The following is a 17,661-nucleotide window of genomic DNA, read 5'->3' as shown; positions in this document are numbered from 1 at the left end:
CTCATCTGCCTCGTTAGGCGCTGCGGAGAGGTTTCTCCTGCCCCTGGGTTGCGCCGAGCCTCTTCTGGACTCATATCCCACATGTGACTGCCTCGCTTCACAGCCCCCCTGACCAGCCCCACGACCCCAGCTTGGTCCCCCACTCCCCCTCCTTCTCTGGTGTTCACAACCTGTGTGGACAGAGTGCATGTATGAGAAATCATACATGGAGAAGCCAATAATCTGAACAGCGCTTAACCTGGCCGGTAGAGGAGTGTGTTTGTGTGATGGGGGAAATCTCCAGGCGCGGGCTCCATCTCATTAATGAGAAAAGAGGAGCGTTCCCCACCGCAATTAAGAGTCAATCTCCAGCATTAAGTCCCCGCCCGGCGGCCACACACGCGGCGCCGTGACAATAGGCACTTCCCCCGTCACTCATCGGTTTTGGTGGTGTGAGCACCGAGGGGAGAGAACCCACGTTGGATTCAGTTAGACGGTATCTCTCTCTGGACTCACCGTCTCTCAAAGCCAAACCTATGGCTTACCTAAAATGTAACGCGAAATGAAGAACGGCCATCAATAAAAGCTAGTGATCGCACTTTAAAGTGGAAATCCATAAGATTGTCTGCGTTGGGTAGATTACCCTGCAGGTGCAGGAATTCCATTTGAAACCGCGACGATAATCTTATCTAATCTATCTAATCTAATCGTATATAATCTCGACGATAGTCTTTGCTCTGCGACGGCCATGTTGTTTTCTCCAAAGCGTGCCTTCTTCTGATTAATTGATTAATGGTTCCCTTGTGATGGTTTTTTTTTTTATCCGAGGGTGCTTTTTTAATGTGAACGTTCATCCATATTGATAGTTTACTGACAACAATTAGCTACCCTGCTTTATCTAATTCACGTGCTGCCTTTCACTTCTTGTGCCTGCCCAATCAGTGCATTGTTGCCAGGAAAGGTGGACCCCACCACCAACAATGGCAGCAGCATAGAGGAGAAGAGGCACAATGCAAATACATTGAAAGGTCATTTATTTTAGTGTCAGCTAAATAAAGAATCAAATATGGGATTTTTAAAAATCAAAATAATCTCACGGATTACCACTTTAATATAATTTTGATACATGGAATATCAAATCACAGCGGCAACTTCAATGGATCTTTACGGAAGGTTCCGAGGAGCTGCATTGTGGGTAACATCGGCGATCGATAATTGGAGAAAGACGTTTACGATGGCACTTTACAACAGCGATTCCCCGTGTCGTTCAAGAGGCATTTGCGCCACGTCGGTCCCAGCAGGGTTGGACACTCTTTTTGATTGTATAACACTCCAGTGGAAAAAGCAAGGCTCCAAAGACTCAGAATTGTAATTTGAACAGCAAACATCATTAAGCTCTCCAAGTGCAATATTCATCAAACAAGATTACTGCACCACTCAAAAAGGAGTGCGACGCCAGACGATGTTGTCTGAGTCTCAAACAAACAGCGGCGCAGACATTTTCAAAGCGCGGACGCGGCGAGGGGAAATCTTGCCAGTACAGTGGAGCCAACCGCCTCAGCCGCTGTGATACGTTATTGTCTTACATCATCACGGGTTCCTGCACAGGGATACCCAAACGGACCCGATTATTGCCAAGTGCAGCCGTGTTTGTGCGAGCGAGCGTGCGTGCGTGTGGGCGTGGGTGTGTGCGTCTAGTGGCCATGTATTTCTATTCTGTTATTTTTTTTTTCTTTCAAGAAAGAGAGAGAGAGAGAGAGAGAGGGAGGCTGAGACAAGAGGCGGGGAGGAGATGGGTGGGGGTAGGGTGGAAAAATGAGTGGCATATTGTGAAATCTTTACCTACAAAGCAGAGTCTTCATCCATGCAAATGAGAGTCACTTGATAAGGATCTGTTTGATGGGACACATGCGGAATACGAGGCAGTTAATTCCCTCATTAGTATTCCGCGGAGTTGATTGGCAAAGACCAGAGAGGGAGCCAGCCGGAGAGCATGTCTGCAAAGCCCAATATTGATTTGTTTAATGGTGTCAGGGAGTCAAAAATCGCAAATCTCCTGTCAATTGTTTATGAGGCTGTTTAGTGGGGCAATAGATGCCCCTCGCTTAATTAATACCTCATTACGGAGATGTGATTATATGCTTGAACTGTTAATGGGGCCCCTGAATTTCAGAGAGCGCCATAAAAAATAAAAAATAAATTACAAAAAAAAAAAAACGTGCTTTGACGAGCAGAGCAGGGGGAAATGCGATACCGAGTGTGTTTGGCATATTCAAAGCCCTTTGTTTGTTTTCTCTGCACCTTTTTTTTTTTTTTTCTTCCGAGAGCTTCAAAAATGTTGGATTATGTCTTGTTTATGTTCAAATTTATATGAATTGAAATTATTGAAGAAAAAAAATGGGATCAAGGGATGGCGATAACGGGTTGTAAAATATAGAATTTATCAGCGAGTTTGAAAATAATCATTACCCACGGCCCAGACTCACGGCCACGGCCGCACACCCGCCGCCGCACCTGGTACCTAGTAGCTTCCGGGCGGAGGTTAGCATTTCTAAAATGCATTATTGACGAAAAAGGGGCATCACCAAATTCCACTGAATGGTCTGTAAAGAATGGCAGAATCCATGAAAAGCGGGGGGGGGGGGGGGGCTGATGTACTCCTAAGCGAGCACACATGGCTGATTTAAAGGCCTCGCTTTTATTTATTTTTTTCCTTCCCCGAAGCCCATAAAGAGAGCGATAATGGCGTAGGTTTATGAGGACTCAGCCCAGTGAGACAGGCTGTTACGGCCGCGGCCGCTGTTGTTGTTCCCACTGTTCCTCGATGGCCACTAAAGCGGAAAAATGGATCCCCAGTTTGGGCTGAAATATGAAGCTGGGCTTATTCTCCCTCTCTTTCTCTTTTTGTGTGAAATGCGCCCAGGCATTTGCCTGCATGGTTATGGAGTTAAACGCTCAGCTCCATGGCTGGGCTTCCACACCCCCCTCCTCCCCCACACCTCCCATTTCATTCCCCCTGACAGGATTAGCAGGTCTCCAGTGTTAGAAATACATTAAGTGGACCTTTGCAGTCACTTATTATGCCTGATTATGCAGCTGGAATGGGGAAGGTAGGCTCTGTTTGTAGTTAAATAACTTCTCAGATGCTTTTTTTTTTTTTTCACGGCAACAATCTTCAAAGCGTGAACGGGTCAGTGGCTCAGGCACAAAGCTAAGATTGATTTCCACCCTCCTACTCTTTGTTCCCGCGGTTTAAAAGAGGACAGGTTCTGCTAAATTAGTTTGCCTGTGTTATTAACGGGATAGCCAATTAAACTCCCATACGGCGGTGTCACGGCCAAACAATGCCGTCCGTTAGCCTTCCCACAGCTATGGTCAGCTCAGCAGGGTTAATGAAATGGTTAACTTATGTTGATGTATAGACAGGATTAAACCCCATCTGGGCGGGGTGCCACTGTGAGCGCCACGTCTATACATCTCAAATAAAACTGTCCCAGCAGCCGTCCATTTCCTCAATACACGGCTCCCTCAGATTGATGTAGTTTGGGCTTTTCTTAGGTTCAGGCAATATATAACAGATTGTCACCATCGCCAGAGAGCCGAGCCCACCTTGTGCTGACCTCTTCTGTTTTAACAGCTGGATAAAAATAACCTGAGCTATTAATTCAAAAACAAGTGGACAAGCCATGTATGAGAAAATGTTCCATGAAATCGATAATACAAATGAGATTGACAGGGGAAGGGAAAAGTAAATGTACACCCCCCCCCCCCAAAAAAAAAGAAACGATGCAAAACAGAAAGCGTCAGATCAACGCAGAGCCACCAGAGGCGTGACGCTCTCTAGTGGCTGCTTTCAGTAGAATTGTCCGCCCGCTCCGTTCTCATTTAAGTCGATGGAGCGCACGCACGAGAGATGATGCGTTGTACAATTAGAAAAAGAGCGGGTGCCTTCGAGAACGAGATATCCAAGAAAAACTTTCCCGCCAAATCAAAATGGCGGGAACGTTTGGCGGCCGCTAGGGCTCGGCCTGGATCCGTGCCGAGTTTGCACCAAATTGGAGCGGAGGTGACGTGGCCTTTCAAAGTTGATTATTTCAACTTTTTTTTTTTGTTTACCGCCTGCCTGTCCACCGGTAAATACAGTCCGTGCGGGCGTGCCGCAGATGCATATCTGTCCACGTGAGCTTGGTTTGCCACGCACCGTGCTTAGACTTAATCAGTGCAAAGTTTAAATGATGTGCTTGCCCCGCCGACAATGAAACACAATCCCAGTTGATGACCTTACAGTGGTGTTGTTTTCTCCAAAGTCGGTGACATTTGCCTTTTTAGTTATTTATTCATTATCTCTGACAATGTCGATGACTCGTCACGATTCAAATTGGCTCCCTAAGGTGCAGCCGAGCCAACGCAAGACGTGAATGAAATCATGGGCATTGAGGTTACGGCCAAGTTCCCTTGGCTTGACTTCCAGTGAGAGTAAGACAACATTTAGAAAATTTGTCTTCCTCTCGTGATGGCTGTTATACTTCGTGACCATTTTGTGACCCACTGTGAATAAAGTTCCAATTTATGGCAATTATCCACGTTAAATACGGCGCCCATACAAATTAGCAATAATGCCAGAGGTGATGAGAATGTGTGAGCGAAGGCTGTTATCATATTCTCTCGCTCAAATACCTCACATGTACAGTCCATTACGGCTAAAAAAAAATTAGTTTGCACGCATTATCTTTAAAGGCAAATAAAACCAAAATTGATAACACTGCTATTTCTGCACCCCAGTCAAGGCGGCAATGTGTTTGCAGCGACGGCGGGGGAGAAGCTTCTCCCCCAGAACAGCTGACACAAATGATCGGTTATTTCTTGGAGGGGAGGTCACAGGCATATGGGGCCTCCACACATCGCACACCTCAGGCCATGACCACTCACCAATATCGCCCCCACCACCACCCACCCCCACCCCTCTGCCCTCCCCCCATTCACTTCCCCACCCAGTCGCAGCTCAGCCCTGTTACATCTGGCCCCCAAGACCTGGGATCTTTTCTTTTTTATTTTTTTTTCCTTCACCGTTCAAAATGCACTAGTGGTTCCCATTTAACACCTGTTCGCCCTAATTTCCATTTTCAGGGACGCTGTGGATTTCAAATCATTTATCACTTCCCAAAGTGCTTCCACATGTTTGCTGGCTTTCCCAGTGCGCAGGGTTCCTGCCTCCGGCCAACCTTTTCCAAACGTATTAAAATTCAGTTTGGTCCAAAGAAGTTCAGACACTGATGTTTCATTGTGGTGATGTCTGGTAATTATTAGCCTAAATTACGACTCCGGCATGTGACTTGACAGGGCGGACTCCATGTTTAAAAGGGAAAGATGGGGCAGGGAGGTAGGGCCAAGGTGGTCTGTCACGCTTTGTGCACTTTTATAACTGTGTTCCCGAACACCGGGTATGTCAGTCACACTGAAACAGTTTCGCCACCGTGGAAACACTTGTGTGGTTAGGGACCTGAGAGGGTTCGCGGGGGCCCACTCGGGGTTTGCCGGGTGAAGGCTGTGTCAAAAGCACTCCAGTGTGAGGGGAAGACTCCCACACTGAGCTCTGATGAGCGTTAGAAATACCAACGCCGGTCCGGTTGATATTCGGGGTCAGAGTTCAAATTGTGAAACCAGGATTAGATCTCAGAGTGGAAAATGATTTGAATGGAAGTGAAATCAGATTACGTCTCGGGGCTCTGTGGTTAAAAGTATCCAGGCCTCAGCGCGCCAACGCAAGGTAATTGACTTTGACAAAAAAAAAAAAACGGGATTGGAAACACAATTACATAAAATCCAAACTACAGTTGAGAACATTTGTATTGTGATTATGCTGTGAATGTTTAAAAAAATAAAATAAAATAAAATAGACCACCTGTAATGGTCCCTTCTTGAATATATTCATTGACCAATTTCAGATGGTGTAAAGCAAACAGGGATATTTCCGGAGAAACTAATGAGAAATGAAGCTATTTGACACGTTTTACATTATATTGCCGGAATAAGGAATAGCGGTGGGAAAAAAAAAAAAAAAAGGGTCACATGCAATGTGAGCTGAAAAAGTAGGCACTTACACAGAAAGTATTTCTAATTTATTCAAATCCACTCTAATTAAAAATGAAAAGTGCAACATTTCTGTTTACAAAGCGAGTTTGTGACTCATTTCTGTTTACAAAGTAAGTTTTTTTTTTTTGATGCACCATCTTTGAGTGGCTAATGTTTGAAACCGCATTGTAAGTGTGCTTAATTAAAGTGTGCTGTGAAAATGTGCACTAATCAGATACGGTTAGCAACAAAGTCCATGAAATTACTAATTAGAATTTCATTAAAAGGTGCTGCTTTATCATCTGAGGAAATCGTAACCTTTAAAATGCTTTCAGAAAGGCAGTATGCCTCTTTAAATGGGCTAAAAGGGAAACCGACCGGCTTTTGATGTAATATCTCATTTAGGATTTGAGCTAAATTGGACCATTTAAACATGTCATTGTTTTGTACGTAATTTATCAGACTAATTAATGACAGTTATTGCCTGGGTTGGGCGGCTGACAGAGCGCCAGGCTCCTGCAGGAACAGATCACAAAGACAGACGTTCAGCTTGGATGAAAATACGCTATTGTGAAGGGTTTGCCAAGAACAAGAGCACCCCCCCCCTTTTGATTCCTTCTTCTGTGTGACTACCTCAAATGATTAGGAGAAGTTTTTGGGGATTTTTTTTTTTTATTTTAATTTTTTTATTTTGATAACAGAAAACACTGCTTGATGTAGTGGGGAAAACCACCCGATTCACATCGGGTGGTTTGACATTGAAGCTTATTTAACATTCTGCAAAATCGTCCTCCGGTACGCCACAAAGTTGACTTTTTTTTTTTTTGTTTGTTTTTTTTTTGCACTATCCTCGGTGTGGTCTAATGCGTCATCCATCGGACCCGAGTCGCTTGATTACTATTTTTCCCGCCACTTTGTCAGGACGGGCCTTCCGAGTCCAGATGTCAGATGTCGACACTCAGGCCTGTTTATCCGAAGGACAGCGGCGCAGGATGAAAGGACAATCTGTTCCCCGCGGACTAATGAACGGCCCTGATCGAGGACCTCGGAGGCGGTTCCATTCGGTTTGAGGTCGGACGAGAGGAGCCGTCGCAGGTAAAAATAATAATAATAATTATAACTTAAACTTATATAGCGCCTTTCAAAAAACCCAAGGTCGCTTTACAGGTACTGCCGATACATGCGGAAAGCTGATGAGTGGACGGCTCGCGGCGGTGACGCGCACCGAGTCAGGGGTGAAAAGGGGTGGTAAGTTAAAATGAATACACTGCAGTGTTCCCTCTGTGTCGCGGGCCTCTGCAGGAGTGCAAAGATACTGCTGCGGACGTTCAGGAGGAAAAGTCGGCGGCTCTTCAGCTTCAGGTCAGAGACGGCCGCCATGATGAGGCCAAGGTTGTCTCCCTGACTCTTTCAAGCATTTAGACACCTCCTTGTCGGTAATGCAAGGAGCACTGAGTCCTCTCACTGAAGTTAAAGTACATAGCGCGGCCACACAAAATGACTCTAGTAAAAATGAACTCACCAAATTGACGTTTTCTACTTAAGCAAAAGTAGAAACGGTAGTTTGTCCTTGAGGGGATGCCGTTGATTTCCGTGTGAAACGTGGGTTTGCGGCACCCCTTGAGACTGCATTGTGATTAGGGCTGTATAAATAAACATGACTTGACTTGACTCAACATATAAGCACTGGCTCTCAACTGTACTTAAAGTATTAAAAGTAAAAGCATTTGTCATATCCAGTGAGCTGATTTTACAGCGTCTATAATCAAGTGTAAAGTGCTACCATAGCTTTTATTTTTTTATTTTTCCCCTGCGGATGCACACTCATGCACATCCTGGTTACGGTGTATTTAAAATAAACAGTACAGGTGGTGTCGCAGTCATTTACGAGGATACGGAGCTGATGAACCAGTGATGAGCAATCCTGCATTTTGTCAAGTTTGCTTTCGATACGAGTGTGACATGACTCTGTGAGAAATGCAGTCGAGTTAAACGTTTACATATTTTTTGCTTTGAAATGCGGCAGAGACAAAAAAAGGTTGAAAGTCTCTGGAAATGTGACGTTAATAAGTCCGGACACTTTGTTACTTCCCACCACTGTTTGCAGCGCGGATCCAAGTTCAAGCGAAACTAGGGAGTTGATGAACTCCGACTAAAAACCGGGAACCCATCCAAAACTCTAGGACTCGCATTAAAGTTAACTGCAGGTGTGTTGCAAAACAAGGCACGCTGGGAATGCGGCTGGTTAATTTGCCTCACAGGCTTCATAAACCTCTGCCTCCGCCAAATACCGAAGGTGATGGCAACTTTATGTCCAACACGGTCTACATTATGTACACAAGTAATGCTCGGCCAAATTTGTCTCATATGTCAAAGACGTTCTCATGAGTTACTCATAAGTAAATGTTTAAAGAAACAGGGTGAATAAAAGCAAAAAGTTAAGGGAAAACACTCGTTTGATTTGAACTTTGTTGCACTCGTCCCCGGATGGGTTGTTTTACTGAACCCATAAAAATGGCCTGTGAAAATAATAAAACAAACTTTTTAACAAATTACAATCCTTTAAAATAGATTAGAACTGACACTTAAGTTGATTGCACCTCATGCCTCGGGGCAATTGATGCCATTAGTTTGATTTGTGGCACACCCGTATTCCTCTCAAGTGGAAACTAATTTGCACCTCGGCGAGGGTGACACCTAGGCATTAGCTGGTGAGTGTGTCGGTACCTGTAATTAAAGCAGATGGTCAAATAACCCTGTCAAGACTGTTAACAAAGTAGGGCCACTACGAGGTCCTAATTCCCTGCCTGTTTGTGGAAGCCGAGCCTTCCCCAGGCCAATTCACCTCTTAAACTGAGGCTTAAAGGTTTTTGGGTTTTTTTCTTTCCTTTTGCATTGGCTGCCATTGCGGCTGTGGGTAAAATTCGGGCTTATGGTAAATAGAGCCTGGAGCGGAGGACGGGGAGGCGGTTTGGACAACGAGCCCCGTGACACGCCACATATATGACCTCATGCGACTTGTAATGAATACAGTCGCAATACGCTGTTATATAATCCCTACAGTGCAGGTTGCTGCTGTTTCAATGACTTTGTTCAACTCCGGGAAAATGCAAAGGCTCATTTTGTTTTGTCGTGGTAAGGTTGGAAAGGAAGGAATAACATATAGGAATGGCAATAAAAAAATAAATGAACAAACACAAAAATAAATAAATAAATAGCGAAATAAATAAATAAAATTAATTAATGAAGTGAGTAAAAAAACGATAAAGAAAGAAAAAAAGCATGGAAATAAAGAGAGAAAGAAAGAAAGAAAGAAAGAAAGACTTCTCATGCAGGTGTGTGAAAATGTAACTAGTCTTCCCTACGTCCGCATTATAATAACTCTGCGATTCAAAAAAATGCAGAGAATCACAGTTCTTGTGGGTTTTCCCCCAAATATTCCATTATCCCTTAATCACAAGTTTCAGCTCCAAGAAAACAGTCCTTGGAAATAAAACAAATCTTGATGTCATTTGAAAGCATCACATAGCATCATCGCCATTTACAACGGAGAGCCACGCCGTAGCATGATACACAAGACAACGCGGTCTGGAGTCATCGGCTTCCTGGAGGTTGGATCCCCGCCGCCGTGTGTCTTCCACAACATGGTCGTCTCTTCTCCTTTGGCAATGCTTTGCACAGATTAAGTCACCGCATGGGCTCTGGGCTCCGCATTACTGCTTTGCCTCGCAAGAGACTTAAGGAGGCAAATTAGGCAGTTTCACACCACGAGGGCAAGTCGTCCCACAGCCATCTGGCGCCGAGACGGAGACCACGATAGGAAGTGAAACGTGGAACAAGCCGCCGATCTTAAACACCGTTTACCGGAGGAACCCAAAGGGACACAGCAATATCCATACCTAGCTGAGCTCTGTTCGGCGTCAGACATAGACTGTCAACGCTTTAGACATTACACCCTACCGGCGGTTTCGGTATTGGTATTTTGTAACTGATACGCCCCAATCATGGGGGCATGTTATAATTGAATTTAGTGGAGGCTACAATAGCTGGCTTTATCATAACCCTTCATCCCAGCAGACAAATGAGAACAGCTCGGCATTGTAAAACCCACGTCTTTCAACGGCGCAGGATCTCCCGATCTTAATAAACACAATAGGGCAAAATGTGCTGGTGCCGTGGTGCTGCCTTGTCTTAATGGCTTATCTTCAAAAATACTCTAGTGAGACGCCACCATTAAACCGCGTAGATAGGTTGAGGTATTGGAGGCCTTTCCTAATGATGCAACACAAAAGAAGGGAGAGAAGGTGTGTGCGTGTGTGTGTGTGTGTGTGTGTGTGTGTGTGTGTGCATGTGTGCGTGTGTGTGTGTGTGTTTTTTCGAATGGAGAGTGCGTGGTGGGACGTTCGAGAGGGAGAGAGAGAGAGAGAGAGCAAGTGAAGAGAAAAGGGAGGGTACGGAGGAAAAAAAACATAATTATTAGCCCCAATGGGATCTCTTATAGTCTGTCTAGCCAGGACAACACCAATTAATACCACAATCATTATCCTGGCCCGTAGCACAGGGTTGACTAAGCTGCCTCGCCTCGTGACGATTACGGCGAGAGCGGGCGCGGCAGAGAGGCGTGCCGGAGCGAGATTACTCATTTCCCTCTCTTAAAACCCTGCTTTTATGATGCACGGATGATGGCAGAGATACAGCCACAGAGTAATTTAGTCTGCAAATTTCAACTCAGCAGTACTGCAACACAATCTCCCCGCAGATTAATTTCTGTCATCTTTGGGGTGTCATCTTTACAGGGGGTGGGTGGGGGGTGGGGAGGGGAGTTGGAAGGAGGGGGTGCGGCAACTTGATAAAGAATGCGCGGCGTAGACTTTCCTTAATATTTCGTCTCCCGCCGGAGCAACAACCAGGCCTAGAGCCGTACTTAGAGTCTGAGAGCGTTTAGATCCTGTGTGACAGGTGCACGCCACACAGTGGGACTCCTGTGCTTAAAGCCCCAGGTCTTCTTCGAGGCAGTGACCCGGCCCTGGACCGCATTCATTTCCTAAAACATTGCCCCCCCCCCCCACCCAACCCCGCCCCCACCCCCAACTCCACCCCCTCCTGCTCTTGACTAGGGAGGCTGCGGGCAGATGCACTGTTGGTGTAAGCAATAGCTCCACCTAGTACCTCTGCAGCGACTCTCTCCTTCTCTCGCTCTCTCTGTCTCTCTCTCTCTCGCCCGGCGTCCCTGTTCGGAGCAGCGGAGCAAAGTCAATGAGGTTTTTTCGGGGCGAGAGGGGATCCGCCGCTTCAAATAAAAATGCCAGTTCTCACATTATCCCCCCACTCCAGTAAAATTATCCACTGTGCTCTATTCTTCCCCATCATCTCTTCAGACAGGAGAGCCCACCCGCCCACAACCCCCAGCCCTTCTCCACTCCCACTCCCTCTGTCCCTCCCTCTCTCTCTCTCTCCACCTCTCTCCTTCCCTCTCTCTCTCTCTCTCGTTCTATTTTTGATGCTCCCCATCCCCTGTTCTTGCTCTCCTGTAGTGACAAGCCCTCGCTGGAGCATCTTAAGCACATGTGACCCCCCCCCCCCCCCCCCACACACCCACCCCCGCCCTCCCCCCTCCCTCCCCGCAGCCACTGTAAAATCTGTGCTGACAGCCAATGAAAACAACACGGATGCTTGCATGTTATCTTGACACGGCCATGTTAAGCTTCGCTCTCGTGATGCTAAATGGTCGTCATAAACCTTTTAAGATCTGCAGGCCCTAATATGGACTTCCATGAGAAAAAAACCCCAGAAAAAACGTTATGCTGTGTAATATGTTTAGGATCAGCAAAGGACATACAGTAGGCAGAACCACCGCTTGCTGTCAGGGCTCAGTGTGTACACAATGTGTGCATTAGTTTAAATATGAATGTTCCACCCCCAACCCGCCCCGACTTTACTTTATTCGTGTTACACAAGAGTCCATTTTATCATTTACGGTGCCAATGTGCAGTAATTATTTCGGTGAAATTTCTGCGTCGCTGTGTTCCAAAATAATGTTCCACTGTCTCCCATTCTGCGAGCTACCTCAGCTTTACTATGGGATCAATTGACAAAACAATTACAGTCCCCAGTATCCTGTCTAACAAGCCCTCAGAGTGTTAAGAATGATTAGATGGTGGGTATTATGCGAGGAACCCATCTTTGGATTAGAGATGAACACAATAAATTCTGAAATAAGTGGAGGAATATGTACATCCCTTTCATGGAAGACGCTTAGGTGATTGCTGCCACGAGAGGATTTGTCAGCATAACACAGGATCTCAAACAATAATGTAGTGTGCGATAGGACACCATGGAACACATTCACAGGCGCAATTCATCGCCGGTTGTGTAAATGGATTTCTCCGGCATGAAACTCCCGGCAAAAAAAGGGCCAGAAACACTGCAGTTTAGTTTCATCATCGCTTGGTGGAATACATCAACTTGTCATCATCGTCGCCCTCGTCAATGTCTCCTCAGCACCTCCTTCCGGGTTCAGATTAAACCGTAGAAAGGACGACAAAAAGAAAATGTTTGTTTCCGGCAGATTTTAAAACAGTAATTTCTCCTGACCGGAGGCCTTTCCAACCCCGCCCGCGGCCTTCATTTATTTACAGGGGTGTTGTGTTGCACCACAGGCCTCGGCGCATTAAAAAAACAAGAAAGAAAGAAAGAAAGAAGGCCGGGTCTTCTGCAAGGAGGCGCTGTCATTGTCACTGCGAGGTGTAGGATAACGCTCTTGAGGAGGTTGTAATTAGAGTGGCTGAGGTGTAATGAGGGTGCAAGATTCCTGCTGCAGTGGCCGGTGCCAAACTGGACCTTGGTGCCGGTTCCAGACACCCACACACACACAAACATGCGCACATGCATGCACACACACACGTACACATGCGCACATGCACGCACACACACACACACACGAGTGGTACCACATTCACGCCCAGCTTTTCTAACGTCACCTCTCTCCTCTGGTTTTAAACTGCATATATATTAAGACATAGGTTTTTGTAACATGTTTGGATCCAATTTACTCTCGAATCGAACCACACTCGGACGTTTGCACTATAACGACGACAACAACAAAAACAACAACAACTGTACTATTAGTATTTTACTGATTACTCTTAATGATGCAATTTTAATAGATTGCCTTTTGGATTTGTACTGTAGGAATCATCAGGGTAATAAGAATAATTACAATTTCACGTTTTCTCATCTTAGGTTCCGCTTTCTGGTTCACTGCCAGCTATACTTTATGACCACATTTTCCCGGTTTATTTTTTTGGGTCACTTCTATTTTAATAATTTATTGATTTTTATTTTGTATTGTTCTACTGTTATTCTTTTAGGTTGTATTTCATTGTTTATCATTACGTTTGGTGTATATTCGGTGTATGTATTACAGGCAACCGTTTTTCCATATTTTCCATATATTGTCATTTTCTCGCACCAATGATGCCTACACTATCATCCAGCTGGGCAAAGAAAAGTACTCAACATCAGTGGCAGAGAAAACACTTGACCCTGTCTGGAGAGAAGAGGCCTCTTTCGAACTGCCTGGTCTACTTCTGGAAGGCAACCCAGAAATCTATGAACTTTGCCTTATTGTGATGCGCCGCTCTTTGGTTGGGATGGACAAGTTCTTGGGTCAGAAATCCATCAACCTCAGTGAAATCTTTGACAACAAAGAGCGAAGGAAAACTGAGTATCTATCTATCTATGTCTATCTATCTGTCTATCTATCTGTCTACAAATGCTATTACTATTTTTGTGGCAGAATAACCAAACTCCTGCTTGAAATAATTGTTTTGCAAGAATTGTCGCATTCTGTCGCTGATTCTCCCAAAGTCGGCGCACATTGTAGGACTGTTACACTGACAGAAAATAGGGAAAAACATTTGTTCTTTGGCATTAACGTCTCGCGTGAATTGCTTGTTAAAAGTCAATATTCTTCTTCATGAGCAGAGCCGTAGCCGCTCCTCTCCTCTTCCCATGGCAACAATTTAACTTTGTGTTCACAAGGGATGAGCGCCCTCCGAGAGCACAGCCCCAACACCACCACCAACGCCACAAACCACACACCCCTCCCGCAGCTTGCTTATTTTTTGCACTCTTGGCAAAATGAAAACTTCTGTCGGCGTCAGATTGAAATTTATATCAGTTTGTCAGGCACAGGCCCAAGAAAAATGATCTTACTCCACATTATTTTGATAAGTTTGGTGCCAGAGATAGAGAAGAAATGGAGGACAGAGGGAGGAAAGTACCCCACGCTCCACTCATGCGCACGCACGCACACGCACGCACACACCCACACGCACGCACACACACACACACACACACACACACACACACACACACAGACACACACACAGACACACACACACACACACACACACACACACACACACACACACACACATGTACACACTCAACACAGCAGATAAGTGTAGAAGCCAAGATTCCTTACAGTACTCACAACTTGACCAACAAAAAAAAGAAAACATCTTTTCAAATAATATTCACCTCCCTCTCCACCATAGGGTTCGCAAACTGCAATTTTCACAGGAAAGAAACATTACTGATCAATTTGAAAATGCTCTCCAACTCTCCGGCTGTGGTTTGCAGTACAGCGTGACCGCATACTCTTTTATTTCTGACTGTTTGATGTCTGATTTAATTGAATTTTTTTGTACCGCATGTACTGCATGTCAAACATTTTGAAATGATTTCCAAAGGATACGCCGGTACTTCTATTTTGGGGGAAAATGCATCTCAGGAATTGTAAAAACAAAAACAAAACAAACAAAAAACGAAAACTACCGCGTAAATAACACATTGACACCTCATTTTATTTCATAGTTTATTTTTGTTAATTGACACAACCATGTATCTGTGACCTGAACCAGCAGCATGAAATTCTCTCCTTGTGGGCGCATCTGTGCGTGGGGGGAGCGTCACCGCGTATGACAGTCGTGCCGCATCAGAGGTGAAGCACACATTAACAGTCTGTTACACAACACAATGATAATAAAAGTACTCCTATTCTACCCAGGCAGACCGTTGAGGCAGGTGTTGGGTTTTTTGGAAGACTCCAATGATATAAATGAGCACGGAAACGTTGTGTTGAACATTAGGCCAGAATAATGAACAGTGTTAGTGCAAACAAATAATCTCAAATGTCAATTAATTGTCATGTCATTGATATTCCGGTCAATTCATTCACACAACATAATCCCTCTGATGGAATGTGCATTTCATGTTGTAATAACAATGTAACATTTGACTTACTATTATGATTATTACTAGTTATTAGCTGTGTCCATACTGTTATATACTATTATTCATCATGTACAAAAAGAGCCATCATATTTAAGGGAACGACATTTTTGTTCAGAACAAAATGGCCGTCGAAATGTGGGGTGCTCAGGAACGGCCGAATCCACCGACATGAAAAGATGGTCTTTGTATTCGGGGCAGTTCAGACACACCATAGTCCAAGTTTGATCCATATCAGTCCATTTTTTTTGGGAGAAGTAAAAAAAAAACAAAAAAACCCTGTGTTTTCTCATCTCCGAAACGGTCACGTGATAGCACTGCAGACTAGTGGTTGGTCACAGAAAATCGTCACCGCGTCATTGCACCACTGGTCACATGAAATCACTGCAGACAACTGATTGGATTACTATTGATTGCGTCAATCATTATTGCTGGACCTCATCAAGATGGTGGCGCGCATAGAGGCTTGACACTGTCCTTTTCTTTATGTGTGTTTTTGTTTATGTCATTTCGCCAATGTGAAGTTTAGTCGCGCGAATCCCACCTACAGCCACCAAGATGTTAGAGTTACAGGATTACAGTGTAATGGGGTTTCCCCGAAATACAAGCAGTTAATTAACTGTCCAAGCAGAGAGTAGAACACGCTGGAGCACCACAACACCACCATCCACAAGGCTTAATTACAACTTGGATGAATACACAAATGTGTGATTCCAGCTACTGTACTGTACTGGGAGGGCAGCTGTATACCAACACGCAGTGAGTTAGCCTTTAGAATCTATAGAACTTCCAGAAATATACGTATATTCCTACGCTTACCATGTCGTCCTGAATTCTAGTTAGTTATAATACCAACAAACCATCATAAGTTACACAGTGAAAGGGATATGTATTTATTATGTCTGTGGCATGAAATAATTGCATTATTACCGTGTTTTCGTGTTCCAGATGCTACAGAAAGGCAAAAGGTCGAAGACAGTAAAGAAGCGAGGTCAGCCTTAGAGGTCAGCTACTCTCTTCTGAAACAAAAAAAAAAACAAAACAATTTCTCTGAACTGGAACTCTCTGAAAACTCTGAAAAAGAAGTTGCAACAATATGTCTGATAAAAGTTAATGCAATGAATTTCTTTTAATTATCCCTGTTGATTCCCAACACATATCAGAGGCTCATTTCATGAGGGTTATGCACAGTTTGGAGGCTCCAGGAATAAGCTTTCAGTTTGAAAGCAGTATTTAAAGCAGCACTATGTAACTTTTGGTATTTGGGATTTGGTGCCCCTACAATTTCTGAGTGCAATTGCACTTTTACACCACTGGTAAAACGGGTCCGGTGTCCGAAAATAATTTGTTTTACCGGACAAATTTGAACATTATTTGTCACCTTTCGATAACAGTCTATGTTAAAAACGCAAATTCAATGTACACCTAGGTTATAGCGCCCCTTGCATGGACCTCGCTGCTTCCCAAAGCCATTGGGAGAGAAGGCGTGGGGAGGGACGGGCCCCTGCTACTGGTATAGGTACCAGATGTGCTCGGCCTGGCAGATCGGCTCGCACGCTCAAGTCAGAGGGTGAAACAAACCCTGTGGCTCAATGAAAGTGAGGGCACCGGCTGAGGTGCCGGGGGCACCACTGGCCCAACTCACTCCGCACCGTCGGGGAGGTGGAGCGACTCCGTTTTGTATGAGCAGTATTACTTTTATTATTATTTTTTTATTTTACCAGGCAAAAAAAACAGTAAGTCAAGTGTTACCAGAATACAGTTGGACTAAGCAAAGCGCAGCGTATTAAACGTCATAAATATATAACTTCTAAGGACAACTGACACGCACCAGAGTAAGTTCCACAAAATAAAAACCCAATAACATTCACTGTCAGAGTTTATAGACATTCCAGATATATCAATGTATACAATCTTCCTGAATTATAATTACTGGTAGCAATAACCATAAACAATTACATAATACAAGGAACATGTATTTATTGTGTACATGTTTTAAAATAGTTCATTCTTTTTGTGTTTTTGAAGGCAACGTACCTTTTGTAAGACATTTGCATTAACGTATGCTGAAGTGGTTACTGACTGCATTGGTGTTAAAAAATATGACTCTGCATTCCCGAATACAGCAATGCCAGTTGGTAAAGCCACTCACAGATCACTGGTAAAAAATGAGGCATGCTTATTATAAATTACTGGCGAATACATGCGCAATAAATAATCGTGCTCACATTATTGACTACAATAATTGTGATAATCATTTTAGCCATAATCATTCAGCCCTATTTCATAATGATAACCGCTGTTAGTTGCGGC

Source organism: Zeus faber (assembly GCF_960531495.2).
Source record: "Zeus faber genome assembly, chromosome: 16".
Classification (NCBI taxonomy): Eukaryota; Metazoa; Chordata; class Actinopteri; order Zeiformes; family Zeidae; genus Zeus; species Zeus faber.
This window is presented reverse-complemented; position numbering follows the sequence as displayed.